The 14,470-nt window shown below is 40.2% G+C and overlaps 2 protein-coding genes across 3 annotated transcripts in view; one reads left to right on the plus strand and one right to left on the minus strand.

Moving 5' to 3' along the window:
• Positions 1-14,470, minus strand: part of DEK (DEK proto-oncogene) — a 263,979-nt gene that overhangs the window by 38,750 nt on the left and 210,759 nt on the right. The gene's annotated exons all lie outside the window — the stretch shown is intronic.
• Positions 1-14,470, plus strand: part of RNF144B (ring finger protein 144B) — a 90,086-nt gene that overhangs the window by 12,045 nt on the left and 63,571 nt on the right. Inside the window, exon 1 of one of the 2 annotated variants that reach the window (XM_069809186.1) lies at positions 8,639-8,733. The exons of the other annotated variant lie outside the window; for it this stretch is intronic. The gene's annotated coding sequence lies outside the window, so the exon portion shown is untranslated. Of the gene's footprint in view, positions 1-8,638; positions 8,734-14,470 lie in introns of those variants that run through there. 2 annotated transcript variants of the gene reach the window in all.

Consider the following 14,470-nt stretch of genomic DNA (forward strand, 5'->3'; position numbering starts at 1 on the left):
AGTGGATTGAGAGCAGCCCTGAGGAGAAGGACTTGGGGGTGTTGGTGGATGAAAAACTTGAGTATGACCCAGCAATGTGTGCTCAAAGCCCAGAAAGCCAGTCGCATCCTGGGCTGCATCAAAAGAATTGTGGCCAGCAGGTTGAGGAAAGTGATTTTCCCCCTCTGCTCTCGTGCGACCTCCACCTGGAGTACTGTGTCCAGCGCTGGGGCCCCCAACATCAGAAGGACATGGACCTGTTGGAGCGGGTCCAGAGGAAGGCCACAGAGATGATCGGGGGCTGGTACAACTCTCCTGTGAGGACAGGCTGAGAGAGTTGGGGTTGTTCAGCCTGGAGAAGAGAAGGCTCCAGGGAGACCTTACAGCAGCCTGCCAGTACCTAAAGGGGGCCTACAGGAAAGATGGGGAGGGACTCTATCAGGGAGTGAGTGTTGTGATAGGAGGAGGGGTAGTGGTTTTAAACTGGAAGAGGGTAGATTTAGATTAGATGTAAGGAAGAAGTTCTCCACTGTGAGGGTGGTGAGGCACTGGAACAGGTTGCCCAGAGAGGTTGTGGCTGCCCCATCCCTGGCAGTGTTCAAGGCCAGGTTGGATGGGGCTTGGAGCAACCTGGTCTAGTGGAAGGTGTCCCTGCCCATGGCAGGGGGGTTGGAACGAGATGATCTTTAATGTCCCTTCCAACCCAAACCATTCTATGATTCTATATACTAAGTATAGAAAGAACCAATATACCCTTTCCTTTTGTACCTCTTTTTAGCATGGTATTTCTGTAGTACTGAAGGTGAAACAAGCACTAATTTTTCCCAGTGTATGGTTTCTATCAGAAGCTGAGGGGTCTCAGCCAGGGTACAGTGAAAAGGGAACTGCTAGAAGGAAAGAAAAATCTATGCCCTGTTAGCCAGAGATACTGAAGTACACTGTGAAGCACTGTGAAGCTGGACAACTTTCCAGAGCAGTTGCTTTTTCTCTCTACCTTTTAATTAAAAACTTTGAGCAAATAGTTAAATGTATATCATGAATGCTATAAAGAACACTTTTAAAAGCTCCCAAATCCTATTGCTCTCCCATTTATATTTATTTTAAAAGAGAAAACTTGTTGGTTTTAATGTATGGAACTTTAAGTTCTAGCACATTTTTTTTTTCTTTTTTATTATGTCAGTGTTGGTAAATGTGTGTTTTGAAGGCATGAACATAAAGGTTCAAGTATATTTTTTTAAGAGGGACAAGTATAGGTACAAGACTGTGATTAATAACTGAATAAAACTGGGCTTCATAATGTTATTTAAAGATTAGAGATTTCTGTGCCAAATATTACTTATCATGTCATATATTGCCATGAGGGGCAGCGCTCTAAATTCAAGGAATTAAAACTGCGCTTGTCTGAAGCCTGTGAAGAGCTGCAGGCAGCCCCTGGACGTGTGCTCGCAACAGCACTGCTGGACCAGGAGAGCAGCCACCGCTTAGAGGTGGGTACTCCATCTGTCTCTGGAGGTCCAAGATTTTTGCTGCCAGTTTTCTGGTGTGTAACTGTTATTATTTGCTCTGAAGTGCTGAATTTTAATGTCACTTACACCACTCTAGTTCTGTATTGTCCCACCAGTTTGCTGTGTGAGGTCTGTGAAGGACTATTGACTGCTGTCTTTAAAGCCTCCTTACCTAGAAGTGAACATTGTGTACCAAGGCTACAAACTGGTTTTGCCAGGCAGGATGATGGCAGTAGCATATACTGCCATTGTGCAGCAGCTCCCTGCTTTGCTCTGGGTTACACAGAATTTAAAGTAGCTTTAATTTCAACTGGGAGTTCAGTTCATACCTGCTCTTATAAAAAGACTTGACTTTACATGAAGGGGTCATAAAATTTTTAATGACTGACTTTTACTTCACCTGAAATGGGTTGAGAGAATCTTGGGCAAGTATTTAAATCTCGTGCTCTATTGGCATGTAAGGTTTAGGCACGTTTGAAGAGATCGGTGTAAAATCTTATGAGATCCATAAACCTTTTTGATTGCAGAAGGAAAATGCATTGATTTCTGAAATCTCTCTTGAGGAGTGGAAAAGAAAAATAGGTTATTAATCAAAGATTGGTGTATGAAATAGAAAGTATGAAGTTACATCTTGCAAATTATTTCTGTTCAATGTACTTTTAAAAGATGAAGGGAGAAGCACTCATAGCCTTTGTAATGACAGAGTTACAGTTCTCTTTAAAGCATTTGCAGAAGATGCATATTCATATTACGGTTTTCAGTTTTCAGATGAAGAAAATAAACTTCCTTACTTGAGTTGCCCTCTGCAGAGTCACCTCCCAACGGGGTTCTGTAGTGCATGTGTTTTTCCTTACCTTGACCTTTTTTTTAAGGAGGAGAGGAAAGGATATTGAATAAATTGGGATATAATATTGTGTCTTTCTCAGGGAATAGACTAGTTGATAGTTTCAGGTTATGTCAGGGTGAAGATGAAACCTTGGGTTTGTCACAATTGACTTGATAGTAGCTGTCAAACATGTTTGTGAGTCATAGGAAGTATTTGAAAATGTTCCTGTCAAATAATGGCATGCTCAGTTCATTCCTGACCTTGGAAATTATTGCTTAACAAAATATTCTTCTGGCATCTATAGTCTCTGTGAAGTAGGACCAGTAGGGTTCTTTAAAATTAATCTATATTATGGTTGATATAATAAAACAATCCAATCCCCTGTGTCAGAGCACCATCATTAATTTGTTCTAGTGTCAGTCTGCTTTCTTTCATGCTGCTTTTTCATTTTCTAATAGAGGTTACAGGAAGAGGGAAATCATAACAGGACACTGAGAATGTAACTCTAATTTACATGGGAAAATATAATAATAGTAAAGGAGCAGTGAATTTCCTCTGGGAACACCAGGTTTTCTTCTTTGGTACTGTTGTTCTGCATAAAATCGTATGTGCTTTGACCTTGTGGTTAATGACCTCAATAGAGTCATTTCATAGACTTAAAATCACTACAGGAGTTTATGTATTTTCCTTTTGCTTATTATCCCATGATAATTTTATTGATACTGATGGGAAACATAAATTTCATTTACATTTAGATAACCAACTTGTGCTAATGCTAGGAAGTTATAAACAGTTCTAAAGCTTTTGTACAAACACTTTATAACTGAGGTCAGTGAATTGACATTTCCATTCCATATTTAAAGTAATTCACACTTTTTGTCCTTACAGTAAGTGCAACACAAAAATATCCTATCAAATCCCTGAAGTAAGAATCCTGTAAATAAACATGTGGGAGTTAAGTGTCACATGTTTTATATTCTTCCTAATGGAAGAGTGAGCAAGTAGTTACTGCTTAATAGAGCTCAGACAAAGGCTGATGTTATGCTTCCTAATCCCATTATTTTAGCAGTGTTTTTGATTGTATGTAATATATCGTTAGACTACAACAAATCTAAAGGGACTCTGGAATGACAGTCTTGCACATCTCGAGGACAAATATCAGTCTTGTCAGAGGGGATGTCTTTGCTATCAAACTTTATTCTCAAAACTTTTGCACAGGCTTTCTAAAAATCAAGAAGTTACAGAAATCTAATTTTATTTATACAAGTATTTAGTATATTTGCTTTTATTTCACTGCAGGGTTACATTCTTGCTCTTTTTCAATTGCAACCATGCAGTGGATATAAAAAGCTACTATGGATTATGAAAGAAGCAGGAATAAAATGTCACAATACTTTATTGCATTATCTCCCTAAAGAAAAAGCTTTGGTGTAGATGAAGAATTGCCTCTCTTGCTGAGAGCAAGTATCTTACAGGAAAAAATCGTTGAGAATCTTGGTTAAATTCACCTTAAAAAGTTGTATCAAAGCTAATTAAACTGATGTGGAAGTACCAGTGTAACCACTCGGTCTATACAAGTTATGCTTTTATAGGTTAAAGAACATAGAAGTTTTGTCTTTGCTGTCACATTATCCTCTAGGCACATACATTCCATAATCCTGGCATAGGTGTTACAGGTGCCATGTCCTGGACAATTTTAAGTGCATGGTGGTGCCTAGAATTATAAGAGCTGAAGTAAACTCATAAACTCCTGAGAAAGTTTCATGTCTCCAGTAGTGGCAGTGTTATATCCAACACTTTGCCAAGGCCAAAGGCTCAGTCTGTGCTTCTGTGAATGCAAGGTAGATAGATCAGCTGATCGATCTATCTTCAGATAAACTATGTGTTTGGGTTTTTTGGGGGGGAGGGGGTGTTTTGGGGTTGGTTTTTTTTTTTTTTGAAAGGTGCCTGAAGAGGCTGGGTATGGAATTTCGGATGATACTGGTTGGACAGTGTGAAGAACAACTCTCTGGCATGTGTTTGTAAGTACACAAGTAGTTTCTTAAATGCTAATGCAGAGAATGTATTTTTCTTTCACGTCTGGATCATGGCTACAGTCAATGAAGTAGAGTTTCTAAGGAGTAACCAACAGTAGCTTGCTGATGTTAGGATGAGAAAAGAAAGAAGTTACAATTTTGTACTATCTTCGTTCTGATATTACAGCTGCTTGGATGAGAAACAGTTTCCCTTTGAAAAAGGGAATGGTAATCATTCTGTGATAGCTGGCAACCACCCTTCACTGGTAAGTCCATAGTGCTTGTTACTGGTGTGGGCTGGAAGATTCAATAACAAGTACTGTACTGATAAACATTTTTAGGAACATGTACTCAAGGTGTTGGAGATTACAGAGTAGATCAAATCAAACTGCTTTATCTATGGAAAGCTGTACTCACCCTGCATTGTCTGATTCTTGGGAGCCCATTGACAGGAAGGATTGTTAATCCATGCAAAGGCAACAAAGAGGCAGTTGTCTTACATTGTCATCATGGAGGTATGTCTCTGTAGGGTTGTGGACTGTTCCGTGTTCTGATAGGCACTGTACCTTTTTTTAGCTCAGACGAGGCCATTCCAGAGAGGAAAGTAAGCGTAGAGCTTGAGGGGCAGGACTTATTCATAAAGCTGAAAGCTTTAGGTCAAGATTTTCTGGTAACTCAGTTTGTTCTTAGATGTCCATTTAAATAAGGTGTTTCCCTGGACCCATCAGTTCACTCAAAAAAACCTGTGAGGATTGAATGCTTCTGAAAAACTGGTTCACCTCCTCAACTTAGTGCCCTCAGGTGAAATGCTGCTGCTTCTGTGTGAATTTCACAAAAGAAGATATAGTACAAGCCTGCGTAGCTCCTGCTGCTTGTATGGGGTACCAAGTACCCTGAAGGTCCACCTTCATAAACTCTTCCATACTTAGCACCTTGGGATGGGTGTTTCATGGCTGTGGGAGGAGAAAGTGCTAAAGAGACAGGAAAGAGGTATCTGTGACTGTTGGGTTTGCAAGCAGTTGGTTTGGTCCTATCCTTTCTTCCTTCATCCTCTGGCCCACCCTCCTTAAAGGGGCAATCAGGCCACGTCTAAGAGAGTCACTATTAATCATCTGCACGCTCCTATCTAAGCCAAATGCTATTTTGTGGCTTGAAATCATATAATCATAGAATAGTTTGGGTTGGAAAGGCCCTTTAAAGGCCATCTAGTCCACCCACCCCGCAGTGAGCAGGGACATCTTCAACTTGATCAGGTTGCTCAGAGCCCCATCCAGCCTGACCTTGAATGTTTCCAGGGATGGGGCAGGTAGATACCACTAGGGTGGAGACAGAGATGGAGCTTGGAGAGCTGTGCGTTGTATTTTAAGATGTTTCTAGCTGTCCAGAGAGAAATGATGACCTGGAAGTGCCATTTCATGAGAAACAGCAGCAGGGACTTCTGTATTACCGATGAGGTGCCAGGCGAGGAGAGGAGCCTTGATCAGCTGTCAGGACATTGGTGGTGGAGCCTGTGGTGGGACAGTGTGCCATCAAATGAGATCATTAAGCCCTTTCTCCTTACCCATGAGTTCTGGCTTCTGCTTTGTGCCAGCACTGGCCCTTGTGTGGCCACATTATAGACCATTATAGGGCCTGATCTGACAGGTAGTTAATTTTCAGCAGGAAAATTCCCTGATCTCATTGGCCCCATGGACAGTGTCTGTAGCAGCAGGCAAGAGCAGGAGGACCCAGATGTTCAGTAACTAAGACAGTATACCCAGCAGAGAGATACTTATAATGGGGAAAATAGCTCATGTGGGAGGTTTGATATGTTTTAGTGTCTCTGAATGACCAGTAACACCATACTTCAGGAAATATGTCTTTGGCATGGAGATGCAACGAGGGTAGATGATGCCGATTATTATTACCCAGCTTAAGGCACTGCTCTGATGAGGTGTATATCTGAGATTGTTCTTTCTTTGTGTCCAGAATATATGTCACCCTACAGGTACACATGTAAGAGTATTTTGTGCTATTTTATAGATTGCACACATCTCTGTCTTACAGCATTTTTCAATGGAGGAATGCGTCAAAATCTTTTCTTGGATGGTGGATAGGGAACTCGAAGGCATAGTCCCTCTATATGCTGCTTCTACAGCCTGTGGTAGTGCTGGGCCATGTTGTGGTGTGGTTCATAGCTTATCTCCACAGGCAATTTTGTTGACCCAGATGAGGGAGTGCAGCATGTGAATGAGTAAGAAATCTTAAGTTAATGCTGCCTTTTTTCCACAACATGGTCTGAAGGTTTTTGCAATTCATTGCTTAAACTGGAACGGGGTGGTCCTTTAAGAACTGAACTGAACAGAACAGAACCTCTATAGAAAAATACCTCTCTGGAGATAATTGCAGCATGACCCATTAGTCACTGACTTTCAGTAGTAGTGACTGAACGAGAGAGCTAGTTTGTTGTGAAGACTGAAGGCTCTTTTTCTATCTATAAATAAGTATATATCAATGAACATTATTAATGGTTGGCTGAAATGTTGTTTAAACCCATGAGTTCTTTAAAATTATACAGAAAGTAATATAGAATATTATCCTGACAAACAATTTTAACTATGGAATTTAAATTTTTTTCTTCATGCAGATCTATCCCTTAGTGCCTAAAATTTGGTTTCTGCGAGTTAGAGGTGTTTGGTAGAGCTAATAGGTAGAGATTTGCAAGGAAGTTCCTTAGTCATTTGAAATAATTTATTATGCCTGCGGTAGGTGAACACTAGAGGGCTCTTTAGACTAATGCAAAATAATACAAAGTCATGTTTATAATTGAGGACGAGTCTGAGGCATTTTGTTATCTTGAATTAAATAATCAAAACCACTGTTTTCATTAGGCTAGTGTAAGGCTTTCCATTTCAAGAAGACATAAATCAGTGTCTTTGAAAGAAGAGAAGTATAGCCTGTTGTTACGTGGCAAGTATTTGAGTTTTTGAGAAGTGGGGCCTTTACGTGTAGTCATCTAACTGGTTTAAATTTTTACACATTTTTCTGATTAGCAGTCAAGATTTTTTTCATGTTCCTATTCCAAGTGGTTTATGTTAAGATAACTACATGGTTTATATTTCTTTCTGCTTGTCTGTCCACCTTTAAATTTCTTTCCTTACATGGTAGTTAATTTATAGTAGCCCTTGTATTATGAAGCCCAAATCTGCATTGCATTGTACTATACATGATCACTGCATGCAGAGGGGAATGTAAAATGTAGCTATGCTTGTTTGGAAGTGTTTTTCAATTGCTTTATAGTTGCTTTTCAAAAAAGGATCAAACATCATACATTTCATGGATGTCAGGAAGGACTCTTAGCTGACGTGAATTTTTAGTGCAGCCTGGAAAGGCTTTGTCATCTTACACTGACTGAAATTTGGACCCAGTGTGTTTATTCCAGTGTTAACTGATACCATTTGGGGGGGGGGGAGCTGCAAAACTTGCTCTGTGTTGATGGGAAAAAACATAAAATAGGACCACTATAAGCTATAGGGGAACAGTGATCTCATTGTCTCAGTTTTCACAGTCTTTGTAATCAGATATATTTTTTTTTTAGACATCCTCTTGATTTTTCCTTGTAAAGTGGTTCTTGTGCATAATTTGTTCTAGTGTTTTTCAATGACACTGTGGTGTGTAGAAGATAATTGATATTAGAGAAAGGGAGAGACATTACAAATTGAATTAGTTATTATGGTACCCAATTTACATCACTCTAGGCAGCATAATTTTATATTGTCAGAGGGAAGCCTGAAATTATGCACCAAAATTAATACAACTGTGCTTTGAAATTTAAAGCTTTTATATACACAGAAATGTACACACTTGTTTCGAGAAGAGTTTGTGGAGAACAATGCATAGGTTGCTTGTTTAGAAAAATGAAGGGCATTTTTTTCCTTGTGGCAAGTCAATCATTGAAGAAGCAAATGAGACTTGAAAGGTAGGTTGAAAGATAGTTGGTTCATGGGACCAATGTCCTAGAAACCAGTGGAGATTTTTCTGTGTTAAATAATATTGGCAGCAGCAGAATAATTTTACTTCAGAGGCTTTCTTTGGCTGTCAAACACTCCCATTTTCTTGGATTTTCCTGGCCCTGTTGTACTGTTTCCAGTCACAGGTATATGCAACTTATTTTTAGCCCTTGGTGTGGTTGTTCTGTACAAAACATTCAGCCTCCAAGTGGAATTTTTGGAAGTAAAGAAATGTAATGGTGTAGCAGGCACAAGAGTAGGAGATCTATTTGTACTGTTTCAAGATCGGAGAGGGATATTTCCATTTGGTTTTTCTTTCAGATTCCTGAGAATTGGTGACTCAAAATATCCATTATCCAAAAGGAGGCTATGAGTTTACACGGAAGAATTAAACTGGCCAGGGAAGATTCTGGCTGATGGTGAGTGAAGTGTTAACTGACCAGAACAGCCTGCGAAGAGAGCAGGGAAAGAACATTGTTGGTCCATTTTGTAATTCTCTCTCCTCCAATTCCCATCAAGCTCACATTATTGTTCTCACATGCCAGAAGCTCCCGAGGGAAGTGGGAGAAAAGGAATGTGTGGAGAAAGGTATCTTAAGGGTAATAGGAGGGGAATTAGGGTGCTTTGCCTGCCAGGGGGAGAGATGGGGAAGGAGGATGCAGTGTTGAAAAGCAACAGGCAGAGGGGTCCACTGTACCGAGGTCAGGGTGGGAGGAAAGGAGGGAAGGAGGAGAAGAAAACCTGCTACGGGCTCAAATCGTCCCTGAGGGCTCCTAAACCTTATCGCTCGCTCAGAACCCTGTAACTCCTTGCTGGTACCCACTCCCTAGGGATATTCGGGAATCCCTCCAGACCTCTTTCAGGTCCTCGCCCTTACTCGCCTGCAGTCCAGTAACTTCACCACCCACCATAACCCCCCTCCTAGCACCTCCACCCCACCTATACCCCTGCTCTGCTGCTGTTCCCAAATTGCATATTGCTGGCCCAAGAATGAAGACAAAATTACTTAATTTCTTCTGATCCTCAGGGCAGTAACATTTAGTTTTGCCTGTCTGGCTGGGAAGCCTTGAAGTGATTCCATGGAGGATAGCATGTCTCTCTCTCCCTAAACACTGCTGATGTTATACCTGACAACTAGGAGAATCAACGTAATTTCAGTTTTCTTTGAGAATGAATGCATGGTCTGTGTTGAGTGTGTATGTGTAGTTGAGTTTGCGCTACACAAAATGAATTAGAGCTATGGACATTAGACTTCATTAAAATGTCTTCTGGACACTATATAGCTGAAGACATGTCCGGCTGCTATATTTCTACTTTTCATCACTGATGAAGCATGATGCATGTGGTGACTTAGATTAGAAAATGACAGGGTTGGATCTGTCTCAGCTGCTGCTTCTAGCTATCATAGAACCAAAATAGCATGGGCTGCAGCACAGTTCGTAAAGCTTGCAAAACACACTCGGCTAGTGAAAATGCCAGACAGGTATCAGATACTTCGGCAAGGAGAAGGTTCCTTTGCTATAATCAGCAGTTTATCCCATGAATGCAGTCTAGGATTTAAGGAGAGCCTGTGTTGGCACTGAGCTGAACAGACTGAATGCTCAGTGAAAAGAACATATCTTTAAAAATTATTTCAGTCTTCTGTGTCATGGTTAGTTATATTTGACTAGGCTTTTTTTGAATACAAAATAGAATACAAAATACTGTGATTTTGGAAAGCTTGAGCTCATTTGTTAACTTGCTAAGTTCTTGCTAGTGTGAATTAATATATCTACTTCCTACTTGAAAAAGCGTATTTTAATATTTTTTAGCTTTTGCAATTCTAGATCTCAAGATCTAGAGTTTGATCTAGCAAGATTCAAATAATTGCTGAGAATTACAACATTTCAGGAGGAAGCTAAATTGTGCCAAATAGAGTCAGGAAAGATTAATGTATTTCACATTATTAGAAGATAAAGGCTTATGTTTAGAAGAGTCAAGTAATTCTAAAATGCTGACTTGTCTGAGGATAAATTATAAACTACTACCATTAGTTATCATTAAGATTGATACAGGACTCTCTGAAGGAGAGTATTTTTGTTCTGCATTACATAACTTCTGAAACAAAAACTGCTTGTAGACAAGGAACATTCAGCAACATTTCTGTTAAAAACATTTTGAAAAAATAATTAAATGTATCATTTTGACATTTTGTAAATAATAAAAAAAATTATGCCACGCTTAATCGTCAACAACAAGCCAAAAACTAAAAGCACATTCAGAGCTCTGTCTTTCTGATGAAAGTAATTCATTGGGGACCTTAACAAATGTGGGGAGTCCTCTTTCATGTATAGTATTATTTGCCTTAATGCCTCTTTTCATTTAGAACAAGTTATGTTAATGGTGTCCTCCGAAGGCATGGCTTTTTCTAGAGGAAAAGGTAATGTGTTCCTGGGTTGTAGAGAGGGGATGAAAGAAAAGGAAGGGAAGAAAGCACTGTGCAGGCAGTGTGTTTGTGTTAGGCCCTGACTTCTAAGGCCAGAAGAAACTGGTGGTAACAGTCCAAACCCAATTCCCGTAACTTTGTGTACCAATAGGGGTGGAAATGCTGAAGAGGTCTGTGGTTCTGTGGTTTTGATTAAGTTTATGAAATCCACAGATATCTACTAAGCCATATAAACAACAGTAATTAGTGCTAATCCCTTTTCATAGAAATGCAGCTTGTTGATAATCTAAGAAAGTAGGTGTTGGCCACTATACTCACAACTAAACACTTTTTGATGACAGATATATAGATATGTTTCTTTCTACCCATTATCTAAAGTTGGTGGCTCCCAGTTTTCAGCTGAGTAGTTTAGCTGGAAGTGGGAAATTTTATGTGGGTGGTGGTAAACAATAACCTTTCATCCAATGCAAGACATACAGGCACACTCTCTAAACCCAGCATTTCCACGACTGTGTCCCCATTTTTCCGCTCCTGCCTTTTATTTAATTTTCAATGGACAGCCTGTCCAAAGATTCCCAAAGACAGAATAGATCCTGTAGGCTTGCCCCCAACTATCCACGTTGGTTTTGCCGAGAGTCCATACTTTTTTGGATTGCGTGTTTCCTCCACAGAGCAAATTTTGCTTTAGGCTCCATGACGCAATTTAAAAACACAAATGCAAAAACTATTTGAGTGCTATTGAGCACTCTGTCATAACACAGCAGCCAAAACCATGTTAAATCTCTTGCTGATATCACCGTGATCTCTCGCAGCTAGAGGAAATAAAAAAACTTGCCACAAGCCCATCTTTTTTTGAGGAATCGCATAGTACATCCTGTTCTGTCATGCCGAGGCCTTTGTGTAGGTGGAAGATAGGGCTGAGGACATCAGTCTTAGGCAGCAGCACTAATATTTTTAGATGGCTTCTTAAAGGCTTCAGTAAAATGCATAAAACTCAGCAACACACTTACTGGCTATTTTCTTTCCTTTGAGTTAACTGTGTAAATAAGCTTCCAAAAGCAGAAGTTGTGCGATGAAAAATAATTATACCGGGACATTTTTGAAAGATGAATTTTCTGATAACTCTGTCATGCTGCTGTGTTTCCTGAAAAGGACCGCCAAGCAGCATCCCAATAGCCTTTGGAGTAGACTAGATTTGTAGCTTCCAAAGAAAACATAGTGTGTACAACCACCCTGTCTATTCCTTTGTCCATCCATCTTCCTTCTAATGATGTTGGGACTCACTGCCCAACTTACAGTGGTTTCTGCCAGACTGGAGGAGACAGAGCTCAGGTATAATTCATTATCTTCAACTGTCACTGGTCACCCATCAGTGCAGATGTAGCACTAGGCTGGCAGTAGCTGGGTGGAAGAGGGAGGATGAGGGTGGTGATGGTGTGAAGAGGAGGTTGTAGAAGAATGATGTGGGAGGACACTTGGAAGGAGAGAGCTGCATGTGTGATGGAGAAGTTCAGGTATTGTGTGAGTAACAACTGCGACTGCTGTGAGGGAGCTTAGGGAATACAGCTGTGTTTCACTAAAGGGCTCAGGGACCATGTTACACTGTGGGTGCTAAACGTGGGACATAATTCCATAGGAAACCAGGCTTCGTTAGTCCTGCTGCTCCCAGGGTGACTTACAGAATGGTAGGCATGTTTCAACATATGGTGGTATTCTTAAGATACTAACAAAAGTTTCAATGAATGGCTCGATGACTGAGTGCTTTCTTTTGTTCCAAAGAAACATTTTCATTTCCACAGAAAATGGAATTATTGAGGGCCCGCTGTGTATAGAAAGCCTGTAATTTATTGGGGAGCTGCACTGGTAGGCATATCTAATCCATTGGCATTAGCATTGAATAGACAAAATGTTGAAAGCATACCTAAGCCCACTGGTGATATAAAAGCATCTACAGCTATAGATTTTTTTGTTTCTTGAGATTTATAGCTCACATATGTTTGCTATACAACAAACTAAATTCAACTGAATAATGTCACTGTAACTTAGAACTTTCTATTGACAGTATAAATCATGAGGCAAAGCTAGATTCCCTTTTATGTGCCTCTAGAATATTGATATAAAAATATAGCCTTCAGTGTTTATATTTCTTCACAATAGTTTAAAAGAAAGCACAGGCAGTAGTTTTACTGAAAGGGAGCTTTAAAATCAAGACTGGTAGGTAGTTGCATCAAAAGGGAATTTCAGAATCAAGCCTGGTATGCACCTGTGAAGAGCCACAATTTCAGAGGGGATGGAGAGAATCATCTTTGGTCCTTGTATGCAAGTCCTCTGCTGGTTCCCGGCAAATGAATTCAAAAGGATACTTTAACATTCGCAAATGTAGCTGTTCAACAACATTATACTGCACGTTGTAATATAGGGGAAAAGAGGAAGCTAAATAAAAGGAAGGCAGAAGGAGGGGTGAATGAGGCTTAGTGAGCAAGCTACAATCAGTCTGGCAAAAAAAGGTAAACTGGAGTTCAGTGCACTGTTTGGTGCTCTGGATCTCAAAGGCATTTATCCCGCAAGTGGGCAGTTGGGAATGCCAGTAACTTCCTCCTCCAGCAGTGGCTATCTGATTTCAGTTAACAAAGATCCTCATGAACCTGTTTGGTGGAGTCTGAAGAGATAATGTGTTAAACCCTGTGATATCTGGTCCTAATTGCCCATCTTTTCAGACATTATACCACTTTTACACAGCAGCGTGTTTTTCTTCAGTCTCCTGATGCCAGACACTATCTAGTTATCACAACAGCTCTTAATTTGCACTTTCTCTTTAATGTTTTCTGGTTCTTTACTGTGATAGCTTTGACTAGGTAGTCTCCTATTTTATTGACTATTCCCCTTTTAAGTTAGGGTAAATATTAAATATGAACAGTGTTCTAAAGTATTCAGTATTTATTTTGTTCTTGAAGAGCCACTGAATAACTGGTCAAAGCTGCTTTTCAGGTGACATTAGCATGTTCATTTAACACTTTGGTCAGCAGCTTTTTGAAGGAGATGGGGTGCAGGAGCAAAGGGCTCTTTATTGCTTTTTCCCCCCTTGGAAAGCCTATTGAAAATTCCCACATACTGCTAGCGTGCATTAACAATTTTGCCTTTACAGAAGTTGAAAAGCTCATTAGCAACCATCGGATTTGTTTTGCGCCTGATAGTAAGACAAATAATGCAATTTTATAATCACAGTACGTAGCATATGTACTTGACTAAAGGTTGTCTAACAATCCAAATGTTGATAACATGCTGTGTGAGCCTTTTGACTTTCAAGCTAGACCCTGCAGTCAGCTGTTGCTAGTTTTACTGTAGTTTTATCCAACATGGGGCAATTTTCCTGAGAGGAAGTCTACAAATGTAGCACAGCCCAGAAAAGGCTGAAGAGCTGCAGGGAGCACAAGCGGACTGATCCAGTGTTCTTGTAGTGGGTGTCAGTATGGTGGGGAAAAAATAGAAAAAAGAAAAAAAGAGGAGAGCTTGTTCAGTTGGGGCTGGCTGTGAAAAAGACAAATTGTTCTAACTTGGAAAGAGGAGGTGGAACTGGAGGGGGGCTCTGGAGCCTGTGACACTTCTCAAAGGCAAAAAGCTTTCCCAGAGTCTAAAAACATGGCAAGACAATGCTCAAGAGGAGATCTGAGCTTTGGAGGAGTGGAGGACCCTTCTGCACACCTTAGGTTTCAGCTGCTCTGCCAGGTGGT

The sequence above is a fragment of the Haliaeetus albicilla genome, chromosome 21 (assembly GCF_947461875.1).
Source record: "Haliaeetus albicilla chromosome 21, bHalAlb1.1, whole genome shotgun sequence".
NCBI lineage: Eukaryota > Metazoa > Chordata > Aves > Accipitriformes > Accipitridae > Haliaeetus > Haliaeetus albicilla.